We start from the raw sequence: 16,905 nt of genomic DNA, 5'->3' as shown, positions 1-16,905 counted from the left end.
GATGCTGCAGAAGACGGAGCCAAACCCAAAATGGCAGGCAAAGCCAGAAGCAGCAGCTTCCTCCTTACTTTGCTTGAACTGTGACAGCTATATGGTTCTGCTCAAACTGACAAGCAATGGAATACGTTTGGTTGTGCTCCCTCTATAGCGTGGTACAAAAGAAATAATTCACAATGCCATGGTTGGAGCTGAGCTGTCAGACCTAAGTAATTATTTTCCTATGCTCAGAGAGGTGCAGGGCTTGGGCACTGGAGATTTATGAAGTCCAGCCGGGGCCAATTTCTTTATTTAGTAGATTTACGGGAGCTGGTATTGTGTAGGAGCTAAATGGCTGGAGTTGCCGACTCTAGGTTACAAAATTCTTGGCGCTTAAGGGGTGGCTGTTGGAATATGCAAGGCTGTCATATTAGCTGTGACAGGCAGACTTAGATGGAAGGGATCTAAGTGTCAACCATAGGCTGATGCAATGGTCTGGAAAGCCCCTAGGAGGCCTGGTTATACTGGCCAGATCCAGTTGAGGCCAGAGTCTGAGGTGTGGTGTTGCACCTGGAAAGTGACTAAGCATGTACTGCTAATTAATGCCTGGTGGTGGCATTGTATATAAGTGTAAGACTCTGTGAGTCTGTGTCGGGAGTTAAGGTGGAGAGAGTGTGTATATAGCACTGTAAATAAACAACTGTATTTCTATAAGCTCTAGTGGTTCTGGTGGTCATTCCTGGATGTTGGCACAATCCGCCAGTTTTCGCATCAGTGGCACCTGGGGAGGGCAAGGCTGGGGAGGGGGAGGAGTTCAGCAGGCCACAGAGTCCACCTCTCTCTCTCTCTCTCTCTCTCTCTCTCTCTCTCTCTCTCTCTCTCTCTCTCTCTCTCTCTCTCCCCCCCCCCATAGAGTTTCCATAGAGTTTTAGCTGAGGGTGCTAGAGAATCCGCGTCACTTTCAGGCTTACCCAAAAGTGACGTGTGTGCAGCGTCTGCACGCGCATGCCCGCAGTGCCTGCAGTGCTCATTGGATCTCAGCTGGCCGGCAGGCAGCCCAGTGGATGGGCAGTAGTTTACCCACCACCACCGGGCATTTGGCAACCCTATTTGGGCCATTTTCCACCAGCAAAGCAGGGCAGGCGTGTGACATCCATGCTTGGCTGTAACAGATATAGACACAGCATTTTTGTTGTCTTCTAGGCTTGGAAATCTCTACCTATGCCAGGCAAGCACACTCAACCTTTGCCCATCTTTGGAGGCTGAAACCAAACAGCGTCTCTTACCCAAAGCAAAGTGCCAATCCCAGCTTCCCTCCACCTCCATGGAGCAGAACAGCCGGGGGGTTGGGGGACCTGTCTGGCAACATCCGCCACTGTCATAGGAGGACAAGGCTGAAGGATTCCGGCGCAACAGGAACTCTCAAGGCAGCTGGCCCAACAGACAGTGGATGTGGAACCACAGCATGTCAGTTTCCCTACTCCTCCACATGAAGCCTGCTGAATGACCTTGGGCCAGTCACAGTTCTCTCTGAACTCTCTCAGCCCCACCTACCTCACAAGGTGCCTGTTGGGGGGTGAGAGAGAAGGCAATTGTAAGCCATTTTGAGACTCCTTAAAGGTAGAAAAAAATGGGATATAAAACCAACATTGAAAGGAAGGAAGGCAGTGTCAGATAGAGCTTCTGACAGCTCCATTCCCAAACAAGATGGTTTCCCCGCAAACAAGATGGAGTTCTCTGTGCACTCCTCCCCCCCCCCCGTTTTGCACATGAGCTCCGACTAGGGATTTACAATTGTATTGGGACCCGCCCGTGTAAATCTCCGATCTGATATCGGGTCCCGCACACAAAGCCAAGAGCTCGGCCATCGCCTCCACTGATTGCTCATAATTGTTTCTGATTCAGTTTTACTTAAGTCATTACCGGCAGGAAACGACTGCATTGTCTCTTTGTTCCTGTAACCCTATTGTATCAGCCCTATATATGTATCCACACTCCCCCAGTCATGTATTCCAGCCTTGCTCACCTCCTTACTGAAATCACTGACTTTCGGAATAAATCCTTGAATCGCTGCTCAGTCTGGATTTGAGTTCTATTGCCTGAAACGCCGTGCATTTGCTGAAGCCTGACAGGCAGGAAGGAGGGAAGGAATCAATCAATCATCAATCTGTGCTCCTTCTATTGAAAATTTTCTCCCAAGTTGTTTTTGAGAGATCCTTAGAACAGGAAGCTTTCTCGAATCCCCTCAGCTGGACCAAACAAAGAAAAGGAGGAGGAGGAAGAGGAGGAGGAGGAGAAGTCTGGATCTGTGCCATTATGGGTGCAGCTCACAAATAACTGGGCTCAGCCACTAGCTGCTGAACCAAGTTCAGCTGGAATTTGGAAGACGCCCCCACCCCAACCCACCCCACCCCCGCCTGCCTTCTGTTTCTCTGCTGGCTGCCTGTAAACAGTGGAGAAATTCAGAAAGTAGAAGTTCAAGGGAGAATTTCCTCTACCTGAATAAGAAATAGCCAGGTGTTCTGGGGGTGGGAGGGGGGCTAGAATCTCACTAATGCTTTATCAAATTGCCGGAGGCCCGGCCAGCTGCTTTGAATTTTCCAGATGTCTGCACCTCAGTCAGTTTCTTAAATTGCATCCGTTGAAGCCGGAGTGCTCCCTTCCTTGGTAGGTTTGTTATGTAATGGTGCTTGGCATGTTTAATTTTCTTTTCCTTATTTTTTTTTAAAAAAACAGCGTATAAATGTTGGTGCAACAGAGTTAATCAAACAGTTAGCCTGAGATGCTGAAATAGTACTTTAATAAGATGGCAAGCTGGAGCCTGGGTTGCATAAGATCGCAGGTGGGGGTTCAATTTACTGAACACTCCTCCGTGTAAAATTCCAGCATACAGAACATTAATGTATCAGGAAGAAGAGACCCAGGTATTTAAAGGAACTAGGCCTCCCATTTACCAACCAAGAGTGTGGATATATTACCATCCCCAACTTCCCACCCATGAGGAATTGAGAAAAAAATGGCCTCCACATGGTGATGCTCTACAAATTTCCCCTTGTCTCTATGTTTTTAACATCCTTTTATATTCTATTTTTAGCCTGAGAACTGTTTTAAGATCCATTTTAAGCTGCTCCATGTTCTCTGATGTTTTATGCTCTGTCTGTGTTTTTGAAGGCTGGGTTTAAATAACTTTTATGACATTTTATGTTTTTATTACGTTTTATTTCGTAATCCTGCCCTGCCCTGGATGCCCAGGCTAGCCTGATCTCGTGAGATCTCAGAAGCTAAGCAGGGTCAGCCCTGGTTCGTATTTGGATGGGAGATCACCAAGGAATACCAGGGTTGCAGTACAGAGGAAGGCACTGGCAAACCACCTCTGTTAGTCTCTTGCCATGAAAACCCCAAAAAGGGGGTCGCCATAAGTCGGCTGCGACTTGACGGCACTTTACACACACACATTTCGTAATCCTACTTGGGCAGATTTCCTGGAGAGGCAGGAAAGAAAGTTTCCAAATGAATAAGTAAATACATACACACTGAGCTTCCTCCGCTTCCCAAGCAACACCCTACCTGGGCACCATCCTCAAAATCTATAGGGATGTCTTGATTATTTATCCTGCCCACCATCCACGTCTGGGTGGGGAGAATGACTGTGCTGACCTCCAATCTAGGGGATAGATATGAATAGCTCCTGCAAATGCCATGGTGGCATGGGGCATCATGCACACATCACACTTGGCCATGCTGGCCAAGGTTTACCTGGCCTTCCCTGTCTCTGTCTGTCTTCTTGTGCAGAAACAAACAAGCCGCAAACCTGAGCCAAGACAGACAGTGTGTGTGAATTTTCATGCCAGGTGAAAAAGTCTCTGTTCTTTGTGCAACAGCAGTGATTGAGCCTGAGGACAGCAGGCTGTAAATCTCTGCTTTCATTTCAAAGTTTCTAGTTCTTAAGAAAACAAAGCAAAGACTGCCAGGGACTGCCAGGGAATCTCCGTGCTCTCTCTTACAAGAGCTTTTCTGTTCCACAATAATTCAACAACCAACAACAGTGCTTATTTTGCATAATGCATACTGATCTCAAACGTCTTTCAGCGTGGCCTGGGATTGCCATGTAGCAGCAAAGTCCTCTTGATTTGGAAAATGAAAAACAGCTCATTGGGTGCTTATTAAATGTAAGAGGAAATGCAATAATCTTTTAGCTTTAGAGCAGACTCTACTTATGGAGGGAAGGGTAGGTGCAAACGGTGAATGGCAGGAATCTACTTAACAGGTACCCTCCTCCCCAGATCTCCAGGATCTGGTGCACTGTTATCTGCTGTCCCGAATCTACCGTATATACTCGCATATAAGCCGAGTTTTTCAGCCCAAAAAAAGGGCTGAAAAAGCCGAACTTGGCTTATACGCGGGTCAATATGGTAGAGGGGAAAGGAGGGAGGGAGGAGGGAGAGGGGAACTTACCGCCGCCACCGCTTTCCCCAGCCGGGAGCAACCTGCAGGAGCTTCCTGCGGCCACATGGAGGCCACAACCGCCGCCCCCGCCACCTTTCTCCGGCCGGGAGCGGCCTCCAGGAGCCTCCTGCGGCCGCATGGCGGCCACGCCACTGCCCCCGCCGCCTTTCCCCGGCCAGGAGCGGCCTCCAGGAGCCTCCTGCGGCCGCAGGGAGGCTGCTCCGCTGCCGCAGCCACTTTCCCCGGCCGGGAGCGACCTGCAGGAGCCCCTGCGGCTGCAGGGAGGCCGCGCTGCCGCCTCCGCCGCCTTTCTCTGGCTGGGAGCAGCCTGCAGGAGCCTCCTGCGGGCGCACAGAGGCCGCACCGCCGCCGCTTTCCCCGGCCGAGAGCGGCCTCCAGGAGCCTCCTGCGGCCACAGGGAGGCCGCGCGGCCGCCGCCACCGCTTTCCCCGGCTAAGAGCGGCCTCCAGGAGCCTCCTGTGGCTGCAGGGAGGCTGTGCCGCTGCCCCCGCTGCCTTTCCCTGGCCGGGAGTGGCCTGCAGGAGCCCCCACGGCCGCAGGGAGGCCGCGCCACCACCCCCATCGCCTTTCTCCAGCCGGGAGCGGCCTGCAGGAGCCTCCTGTGGCCGCATGGAGGCCGCGCCGCTGCCCCCGCCATCTTTCTCCAGCCGGGAGCGGCTTCCAGGAGGAGAGAGGTTATAAGCCGACCCTCGGCTTATACGCGCGTGCCTAATTTTTCCCCATTTGGGGGGAGAAATTAGGCACCTCGGCTTATACGTGGGTCGGCTTATACACGGGTATATACGGTACCACTGTGGATGTGTATCATTTGCTCAAGAAGCTGACCATCAAGACCAGCATTGTAGAGGACATCTAGGGTCTCCAATTAGCCCATACTGGAGACAAGTCATGATCCTCCATCACCAAGTAAGAGAAAAATACAAATAATATAAACATTAAAATGTATTTGTTTTGTCAAGTTTCTACCCTGCCCTCCCCAACCAAAGCCAGGCTCAGAGCAGCTTACAGAAACAATAAAATATACAATAAAACAAGGATTAAAACATTTTAAAACAACATTTAAAACCATCCCTATAAAATCAATCAATAAAGGATAACATGTATCCAACGGCGCCCTTAATTTACAGATAGCTAGAGTAGGGCATACTGGAGAATAAGACCCCATAGAATGACATAAGGGGTAAGAAGGGCAGGGCTAGGTTGGGAGGCCAGCATTTGTAGAAAAGATACCGTCGCTGGCCTTAACCATAAGCCTGGTGGAATATCTCCATCTTGCAGGCCCTGCGGAACTCTTTAAGATCTTGCAGGGCCGTGGTCTCACTGGAGAGGCTATTTATTGAGTATTGCATTTATTGAGTATTGTAACCAATTTCTTTTTGAAATCATTATTCTCCCTAAATAGGGTTGGTGCTTTATTTATCTGTAACTCATGAGGAATCATGTTCTCCTTAATGTATTCTCTAAGGGTGGAAGCATGTAATTCATTCAGAATTTCATGCTTAGCCAAATTATACAATTTGTCAAAGCCCTCACCCGTAGGTACATCTTCTCCCCTGAGGGGAGGTACATTTTCCAAAATCCTATTTTTGTCATTATCATTATATGCAAAAGTATCTATCCAAGTGGCCATATGAATTACAATAAACACAATGTGTACTGATATAAGGTAGTGCAAAATCCTAAGGAAAATAATTCTCAGTACACAGCCACTGTGAACCTGAGTGTATTCAATAACGTTTGATTCTACCACATAAACATCAACATGTACAAGTCTTTACATATGTTACCAACTCTGAAAAATAAGTTCTTTAAACCTGACTCTTAGGTCAGTTGGTATTAGATTATCATAGAGTCCTCTGGGGCATATACCAGGAGAGGCGGTCCCACAGATACAAGGGTCCTAGACCGTATGTCATAACCAGCACCTTGAACCTGATCCAGTACTCCAAATGGGGCCAGTTGGTGGAGCACTGGCGTAATATGTGCCCTCAGTGAGGTCCCTATAAGGAGCCTCGCCGCAGCGTTCTGTACCAGCTGGAGCTTCTGAATCAGTCTCAAGGGCAGCCTGTCAGGCTGTTATCTCGGTTTAGATGTTTCCTTTCGTTTCTCTGCTGAACCGTCCAGACTTCAAGGACGGCTACACATACCAAAGCCTGGGAACGCCACTCCTGGGAAATAATGCTCTGTTTATGCTTTGCAATCTCCCGCCGTTTCTCTGCCTTATATTTCCCAATAACGGGCAAGACAACCCATAGCTGTCATCTTGCCTTCAAAGCACTGTATTGCCTATTTGACCAGTAAAGCCATCTGCTTGGAATCTGATTGTCTCTGTGGTGATTTCTGGTTCGATGGGTCAAGAGCTTACACAGCCCTACATAGAGCAAGTTGCAGTAATCTAGCCTGGAGGTGACTGTTGTGTGGATCACTGTGGCTAAGTCAAGGCAGGAGAGGCAAGGCACCAACTGCCGGACCTGGCGGAGAGGGTAAGAAGCTGACTGGGCCACGGTTGTGACCTGGGCCTCCATTGACAAGGAGGCATCTAGGGTCGCACCCAGACTCCTGAATGTGGACTTAGGTGTTAATTGTACACCGTCAAGAGCCGGGAGTTGGCACCCCACCCCAGGACCATCCCGGCTGAACCACAGGACCTCTGTCTTTGATGGATTCAGTTTGTGCAATATTTCAATAGCATATCAGAAAAGAACATTTAGCCCACAAGTTAGATGCCAGAAAGACTCATTGAAGAGGAATTTTTTTTTATAATAATTTTATTGGTTTTTATAATACAAATTTTCCATGATAGTAAATAACAATAAAAGCAATATGAAATTCAAAATTCTAACTCTATGTTGTTATAATTTCTTGAATTCATAACAAAAAAAAACAAATTAGAGGAAAATTTATGGCTTCCCCATCACCTCTCTCCGCCTCTTAATAAAATATTCATCCCATCGTAATTGGTCTGATCTTAACTATCATAAATTCATTTAACTTTCATAAAACATCTTCTATTAATATAAATGATTATAACTCTTAATATTAATTGTGTCTTCTAGATCAGATTAATAAGTATTCTTCCATTTTCCCCAGTTTTAATTCATATTCACAATATTTCATCCAATCCTCCCATTCCCCTAAAAATCGAACATTGTCTTTTTCATTTAAAATGGCTGTAAGTTTTGCCATTTCCCCCAATTCAAACATTTTCCCAATCCAGTCTTTTTTCTCGGGAATTTCTGCCCCCTTCCATTTTGCTGCATAAAGCAGTCTCGCAGCTGTTGTAGCATAGATCAAAAAAGTTCTTTGTATTAGCAAGTCGTCAGGTATCATACTTAATAGCATCATTTCTGGTGTTTTGGGTATATTTTTTTGTACTATTAGTCTCAGTTCATTGTATATCATATCCCAAAAATCTTTAGCTTTATCACAAGTCCACCACATATGGTAAAAGGAACCAATTTCCGTATTACATTTCCAACATTTAGGGGATGTCACTTTATATATCTTTGCCATCTTCTTAGGTGTTAAATGCCATCTATACATCATTTTATAAATGTTTTCTCGAATTGATTGCGCGTTTATTCCTTTCAAATCTTTTGACCAAAGTCTTTCCCATTTATTAAAAGCAATATCATGTCCGATATTTTGAGCCCAATCAATCATAGTTGGTTTAATTATCTCCTGCTCACAATATAATGTTAAAAGTAGATTGTACATTTTAGAGATCAGTTTCAGATTGTTTTCTAGTAACATCTTGTGGAAAGGGGACTTTTCTTTAGAAAATCCATTTTTCATATCTTGTACAAAAACTGATTTAATCTGACAATATTGCAACCATTGTAAATCCTCTTTGAGAAATTGAAATTCCTTTAATGAACATTTTTCCCCTCCCAATTAATTAATTCCTGGTAAGTTATAAATTTGTCCGGTCTAAGTGGACGTAGTGTTAGCATTTCTTGCGGTGAAATCCACATCGGAGTTGTTGGTTCCAAAATATGTTTATATTTCATCCAGATACGCAGTAGAGAGGACCTGATTATATGATTCCTAAATGATGCTTGTATCTTAATTTTGTCATACCATAAATAGCCATGCCATCCACTAATATTATTAAAGCCTTCAAGCTCCAGTAAACGTGTATTTGATAAGGTTATCCAGTCTTTTAGCCATGTTAAGGCTACCGCTTCAGCGTAAAGTTGAAAGTTTGGTAGTGCTAAACCTCCTCTAACTTTAAGGTCCACCAAGTATTTATAAGCAATCCTCGGTTTTTTCCCTTGCCAGATGAAGTTTAAAATGTCCTTCCTCCAAATATCAAAGTATTTAACATGTGATATTATAGGCAAATTTTGGAATAAGAAGAGCATCCTTGGTAACACATTCATTTGAATTGTTGAAATACGTCCCAATGGTGACAACTTTTTATTTGACCAAATAGTCATATCAGTTTTTATTTTACCCCATAATTTAAAGTAGTTGTTGGTTAACAATTCTTTGTTCTTCGCTGAGATCCAGATTCTTAGATATTTAACTTTATTGGCCTTCTCCCAACCTGTAAACGAGATGAATTCCTGTTGTTCTATTTCTGATAAATTCTTAAATATTGTCTTTGTTTTTTCTTGATTAACTTTAAATCCCGATATTTCCCCAAAATCGTCCAGAGTCTCTTGTAGTAACTTCATTGATTGTGTTGGGTTTTCCAGAATTAACAGGAGGTCATCCGCGAATGCTCTCAATTTAAATTCATGTTTTTTAATTTTTAGACCGTGAATGTCCTCCATACTCCTTAGTTTACAACATAATGTTTCCAACACCAACAAAAATAATAACGGAGACAAAGGACAGCCTTGTCTAGTTCCTTTCTTAATTTGACAATTTTCCGACATTGATTCATTCACCAAAATTTTCACATGTTGGGATGTGTAAATAGCTGATATACCTTTCAAAAAACGGTCTCCAAAATTTAATTTTACCAATGTTTTTTCCATAAAGTCCCATGAGACCATATCAAAGGCTTTTTCCGCATCCAAAAATACAAAGGCGGCTGATCGTTGTATATTCTGATCATAATATTCTAATGAGTCCAATAAGATTCTTATATTGTCTTTAATTTGCCTTCCTGGAACAAAGCCCGCCTGATCTTCGTATATAAGGTCTTTAATAAATTTTCTTATCCTATTCGATAAGACCGAGGCATAAATCTTATAATCCACATTTAACAACGAAATAGGTCTATAATTTGATGTTCTTTCTGGGTCTCTTCCTTCCTTAGGTATCAACGATATATATGCATGCGACCAAGTTTCTGGGGCTACTCCATTATCCAAAATTGTATTGCAAAGTGATACAAAGAAGTCTGCTAAGTTGTCACTAAATGTTCTATAAAATAGAGCAGTTATTCCATCTGGTCCAGGTGTCTTATCCGGCTTTTGTTTCATTATTGCTTCTTGTATTTCTTCCCTTGTGATTGGAGCATCTATCCATTCTCGTTGGTCTGTTGAAAGAATATTCATCTGTATTGAACTTAAAAACTTATCTATTTTCTGTTTTGAAATATTTTCTTTCTGATACAGCTTAGTGTAAAATGAAACAAATTCTTTTTGTATATCTGTAGTTGAATGAACTGGTCCTTTAGCAGTTTGAATTTTTGTTATAATCTTCTTCTGAAATGAGTCTTTCAGTTGTGTTGCTAAAAATTTCCCAGGTTTATTAGCATGTTCAAAATATTTTTGTTTGGCAAATTTTAAGTTTTTGTTCATTTCCTCCATTATGACCAAATTTAATTGATGTTTAGATACAGAAATCTTCATTTGTATTTCATTTTTCTCTTCTTCTTGTAACGCCATAACAAGTTTTTGTTCCAAATTTTGTAAATCCCAAAGTATATTATTGGTAAATTGTAGTTGAGTTTTCCTCCACGCTGCATGTTTCTGTATCATAAATCCTCTTAGAACTGCTTTAAACGCATCCCACACTATATTCAACATAGTTTCTCCATTAAGATTGACTTCAAAAAAATCTTTAATCAGATCATATAATTCTTTTTGAATCTTATTTTCCTTTAAAAGTTTATCATTCAATCGCCATCTGAATGCTTGTTTATTGTTCCACTCAAATGTAACCGGATTGTGATCAGAAAAAGTTCTTGGTAAAATATATATTTTACGTAGTTGCGTAAAAATTGATTTACTAGACCAAATCATGTCTATTCTGGAGTGTGAGTCATGTCTCGCTGAATAAAAGGTATATTCTTTGGCTGTAGTATTCATTGTTCTCCAGATGTCTTGTAATTCCAATTCTGTAGCCATGGTGAAGAAAGTTTTAGGTAAACATCCTTCATTTTCGTCTTTTGCTTTTGATTTTTTATCCAAAATTGGGAGAATAACGCCATTTAAGTCACCCATCAATAAAATCTGGTCATTGGCATACTGAGAGATCAGTTCATGCAATTGTCCATAAAATTTTGTTTTTCCTTCATTGGGAGCATATATTCCTACCACAATCGTCTTTTGCCCCAATATTTTGGTTTTTATAATTACAATTCTCCCTTCGTTGTCTTTATATAGTAGTTCAGGACTAAGGCTAGAATGAGCATATATTACTACTCCCTTAGTTTTTGTTTCGGCCGATGCCACAAATGCTTGTCCAAGCATTTGTCTATCCAAATATTTTTTGTGTTTTTTTGCTATATGAGTCTCTTGTAAACAAATTAGGGAGTATTTATACTTCTGTAGATATTTAAAAATTCTAGCCCTTTTAGTTTTTTCATTCAAACCATTCACATTCCAAGAAATTACTTTTGCCATGGTACAATGATTATTGAAGCAAAAAATGCAGTCTATAATTTAGTTCCTCCTGCTGCTCCCTGTGGTTCTTCTTCTTGTTGTTGTTCTTCTTCCTCTTCCTTTTGATCCCCAGTTAATCCTTTAAGATCTGATTTATATTTTCTCAGAAATTTTCCCACATCTGCTGTAGATGTAATTGTCATTTTCATTTCTTTGTAGGTAAAAGCCAAGCCTTGTGGCCTAATCCAGCGATATTTGATACCATTAGCTTTCAGAACAGACACAAATTCTTTGTAATTATTCCTCTGTGAGAGTAAATGTCTTGGTATGTCCTTTAATAAAATTAGAGGAATGTCTCCTGCTGACACCGGGTTGTCATAATGCATCTTCATGATCTTATCCTTAATCCTAGTGTCATAGAACACTATCATCAGGTCTCTTGGCTTAGATCTTTTCATTCTAGCAGGTAATGGTATTCTGTATACTCTGTTAATAGCTTGGTTCAATTCTTGTTCGTCCATCTGAAACAGGTAAGCCAGATTTGGGACTAGTTTCTTTGTTATCTCCCATCATATCTGGAAGGTTGCGCAGATGAAGATTGGCCTCTCTCACTCTCATCTCCATCATGGCTATTTGATCTTTTACTGTTGTCTGATTTAATTGTATTGTTTCAATCTGTTTTTCTTGGCTTGCTAATTTTTTCTTTGTATCCTTATGCTCTTCCATCACTTTCTTTATTGATGAATCCATTGCTTGCATATCTGACTGCATAATACTCATTTGAGTTTTTACTTCTTTAAGATCTCCTGTTACCACATCCAATTTATGGTCAATAGCTTGAGATGCTTGGCCTAGATTTGTCATCATAGAAGTTAACTGTGCCATCTGTGTAGACATCTGTGTAGACATCTGTTCAAGCTGCTTATTTGTTGCCTCTGTTTGTTTGGCTAACATATCCTGTAATTTCTTATCCATAGCTAAAACTTGTGCTGAGTCCTTCAGTTTAGTATAGGCAGGGCTATGCAGTGAGCCAGAACGGGGTCGGGTTCCAGACATTTACATTGGAATAAGGCTGGTAAAAGTCATGTCCTCAGACAGGGCCCTCCAGATAGTGGTTAATAGAGGGTAATTCAATGATCAGCTTAATAATTTTTTCGGGTTGAAAAGAGCTGAATTTGGCTTTAAAACAGCTTAATAAAGTTTTGAAATACCAACGAGTTTTACTGGACGCTCTAGGTCGGATCTACCAGGAAGTATTCCGGAAGTTGTATTTGCCGTGGACCTTCTACCGCCTCATCTCGATGGTTGTTTCCTTCAGGAATTATTTCTGTGTTACTCAAGTGCGACGCGTATTCGGTCCTCCAGCTTGCTTCCTGTTGTTGTGACTCAGATGATAGAGAGGGTGGTATAGAGGGGCTTCCAGTCTGATGAATCCCTTGCTGCTAACGTGGCAGGAAATTCTTTTTCACCAGAGAATCAGGAAGAAATTCGCCCTCCCCTTCCCTCAGAGTTGCTTCTCATTGGTAGAGATTTTAGTCCGTCATCTAAGCGTCCTTCCAACTCTTTGTTTTGATTTAAGCTGATCTGTTTGATAAGGCTCCTGCCGCTAATCCTGATGGAATTTACAAATCAAACTTTCCCGATTAAAATAAGGGAGGAGCAGAGGTACTGGGAATATCTTCATCTACCCCCCGGTTATTCAAAAATGCCAGTAAAAGACGAAGGGTTCTTTGTACTCACTTAGGCATCGAGAGGTGAGGTTCTTCTCTTAAAATAGTCCTTTATGTTGGTATTAAGGTGGTGGAGGGTAGAGCCTTATGCCAAAGTTGCGTTTTGGCAATTCCTTTCCCTATGTGCCCTCGCAGGACCGGCATCCAGAGCTCTGGGGGGCTTATAAAGCTCCCTCAGAGTCTTTGGGAGGTCACACTGCGTTTATGGGCTGCAGGGAGTTCCTGCTGTCCGACCCACTTGCAAGGGTCGGATTGGGGTGCATATATCACCCCTAAATTAGCGCAAACTTGGATTTCCCCCAGGACAGCCTGAGGGAACGTCTTACTGGTCCCAGCGCACCACCGGAAGCCGACTCATTGAAGAGGAAATTCAGCCCAGCCTTTCCATAATCTGTGTGGAGTGGCAGCCCCACAAAAGCCAGCCATCAGCAATGCCCCAGCCACAGCCCAAACACAAGTAAACATGGCCAGACAAGGAGATGCGCAATGATGCCGGTAGCATAGTGGAACCCACTCCCACACACCCAGAAAGTAAATCAAGGCAGATCAAAGATTTCCCTCATGAAAAGGGCTGATGGACTACAGGAGAAACTCAAACTACTGAAAGTGCACATCTGTCAGGCTGTTATCTTGGTTTCTCTGTTGCCTCTGTTCCTTTGCTGAACCGTCCAGACTTCAAGGACGACTCCACATACCAAAGCCTGGGAACGCTACCCCTGGGAAAGTGTGCTCTGTTTATGCTTCGTGTGCTCTGTAATCTCCCGCCGTTTTCACGCTTTATATTGCCAACTAACGAGCAAGACCCTCATAGCTGTCATCTTATCCTATATGCACTGTATTACCTATTTGACCAGTAAAAAGCCATCTGCTTGGATTCTAACCGTCTCTGTGGTGATTTCTGGTTCTTTGGGTCAAGAGCTGACATTATGATAGCTATAACTACAACTCTTCTTCAACGATCCCCTAGTCAGGTTAGAGCCCTGGAGGGTTCGCCTGCCACTCGGATAGGAGCTAGGAGGTCGCTCTCCGAGTGAACCGGGACTACTACTTCTTGGAACCCTGGAGTCCTCATGTGGGGACCCTACCCTTCTACAGGACATAGTTGCTGAACTTTTTAGAACCACTCTAGAGGCTTGCCGCTTGGAGGAACTGGTACAGACACAGTGGCAATCTCTAGTGAAAGTCCTCTGGATGTTAACCTCGGATGATACTAATACTCGATTAGATCTCCAGGATTTTGATCAGTTGCTGGATGATGCCCGGCTGGCAACTGAGGACTTACAGGTACTAACCGGATTATTGGACGAACTTATTGCCCGTGAGTCTCTCCCATTCACGGCCCCCACTACCCTGGGAAAAGGTACCATGGCAGGAGCCTCAGGTCTTTCCCTGATACCCGATGCAGCCAGCTGTCAAGCTGAAGCCAAGCGGGCCGCTGTCCATACGGCCCTCCTCTTTGCAGATTGTACAAAGGATACTACGGTAGCCACCTTGGCCCAACGTTTGGCCTCGACGTTTGGGGCCGACGCACCCGCTATCGCGGTTCGGATACAACCATTGCTGGGCGGGGAACCCGACCCCATACTCTCACTCCTGGAAACGGAACTTTTACCGCACGTCACAGCAGCTGAAGCTCTGAAACTTGAAGCCAGAAAGGTTCTCGAGGATAAAGAAGCTGCTGAAGCGGCTAAGGCGGCGGCCGAAGCCCAAGCCGCAAGGGATAAGGAGTTACAATTGGCTGCGGATCGTGCGCGGACCGGCGGTCGCCCTAAGGACACTGTAAAGAGCGGCCCTCCGTTAGGTCTGTCTTTTCCCCCGGTCTTTGTCCCATCGCGCACGACCCAACGCGCACGCCGCCTTGCAGACCGACACCAAGACTCTGGAGAGTCTGCAGACGAGGACCTATATGGGGACAGTTCTCAATGGGCCACGAGTTTCCGTACAAGTAAACCTCATCGTACCGGTGGCCCAGGAGAGGATGTTCACCTGTTACGAGCCCAGAATCGAGAGTTATCTTACCGTGTCGATCAAATCCAGGAGCTAATGGAACAAATGCTTCAGGACAACAGGCAGTTGCAGCAAGCCCTGATAGCCCAAGCACAGCCCATCCCAATACCGGGTCAGGGGGGACCAGTCCAACCTCCTGCACCACCTCCACCCCCTGGAGGTCCCGTTTTACCTGCACCCGGAGCACCTGTGCAACCGGGTCAGCCTGTGCAGCTGGGTCAACCCATACCCGGTCCTTGGAAACAGCTCAAGTTGAAAACTACGTATGATGGATCTCTTGAAGCCCTACCCTGTTTCTTGCATCAGGTGGACAGTTATATGCGAGAACAGGGACAATTGTTCCCTACCGAGGACAGCCGAGTGCGCTACGTAGCTTCCCTTTTGACAGGCAAAGCGGCCGACTGGATGGTCCTCCAATTCGACACCCGATCCCGCTCTATCCATTCCCTCAACAATTTCATGACTGCTTTACGTAGGAGGTTTGAGGACCCCTTTCTGGGGGAACTGGCCAAGGCAGAGCTGCTACAACTAAGACAGGGCTCTACTCCAGTCCGAGAATTTGCCAATGAATTTCAAAGACTGGCGAGCAAAATTGTGGGCTGGCCCGAGGCCACCCTAATTCACCATTTCAGGGAAGCCTTACACCCTGACGTCCTGAACTGGTCGTACATGCGGGGCGATCCCGACACTCTCGAGGATTGGATTCTATTAGCCGAAGAAGTGGAAAGCCGCCGGCGCTTTATTTCCTTTGTCCGTCAAAAACACAAGGAGAAAAGCGCCCAAAAGACCGAGCCCAAGGCACCACCCCCCGTTATACGGAAGCCAACGCGTCCACCCCAGGATCGCGAAACCCGATTTCAAAGGGGTGCCTGCCTCATTTGTGGGGAACAGGGCCACTTTGCAGCGGTCTGCCCATACCGCCCTGAACCCTTTCGTCCCAGCATGGCAACTTGAGCTAGGGGACGATCGCAACGCAGAGGCACCGCGGCCACCCGCAGTGCAGCGCCGGGAAGACCCACACCCTCTGCACTTCACGCTGGAGACTCATCCGTTCTGCCTGCATCAACTGACCCAGCCGGGTCCCGGATTACAAGTGCCCCATTGGGGGACAACTTTCCCTCTTCGGACGAAGAGAACCCATGGACTTCTCCAGCTTTAAACCTGGAATCTCCCCTTGATTTGTCAAAAAACGGCTCCGGTCTGTGGTGAGTGGAGCGTCTCCACAGACCTCTGCAGATTCTCCTGCTAAACCAACAGCTCCCACCAAAGTAAAGGAGGTAGAAACCACCGTTTATGTAGAGGCCATTCTACAGCATCACGAAGGTGGCCCCCAACTACCCGTTAAAGCTCTTATTGACTCTGGTTGCAGTCGCACTCTCATTAGCGCAGCCACATTTGCAGCACTCAAAGTCGAGTCCGAGGCTTTACCAGCCCCCGTCCAATTTGCCCAAATGGATGGGAGCCATTTCAAAGGGGGTCCAGTTGATCATCGCACTATAGGGGTGGCAATGGGAATTGGCTCCCACTGGGAACAAATTGACTTTACCATAGCCCCTATTCGATTCGAAGTGGTCCTGGGGATTAACTGGATTAAAGGTCATTGTCCCAGTATCGATTGGGACACAAACACAATCTCCTTTGCCAACCCTAAATGCGATCAGCACCGACAGCAAGTTGCGGTGCTGTCTCCACCCGCTTCAGCATTACTCTCCGAGGTCCCATCAACACCAACCCTCCCTGAAATATACCAAGACTTTGCGGATGTCTTTAACATTAAAGAATGTGATGCCTTACCCCCTCACTGGGCTACTGACTGTGCAATTGAAGTGGTGAAGGACTGCACATTAACCAAAAGTAAAATCTACCCAATGAGCACTTCCGAGCGCACTGTGCTTCGGGACTTTTTGGACAAAAACCTTGCCAGAGGGTTCATTCGCCCATCA

Source organism: Euleptes europaea, chromosome 19 (genome assembly GCF_029931775.1).
Source record: "Euleptes europaea isolate rEulEur1 chromosome 19, rEulEur1.hap1, whole genome shotgun sequence".
Classification (NCBI taxonomy): domain Eukaryota; kingdom Metazoa; phylum Chordata; class Lepidosauria; order Squamata; family Sphaerodactylidae; genus Euleptes; species Euleptes europaea.
The sequence above is the reverse complement of the archived record's forward strand: the minus strand, read 5'-3'. Positions refer to the sequence as shown.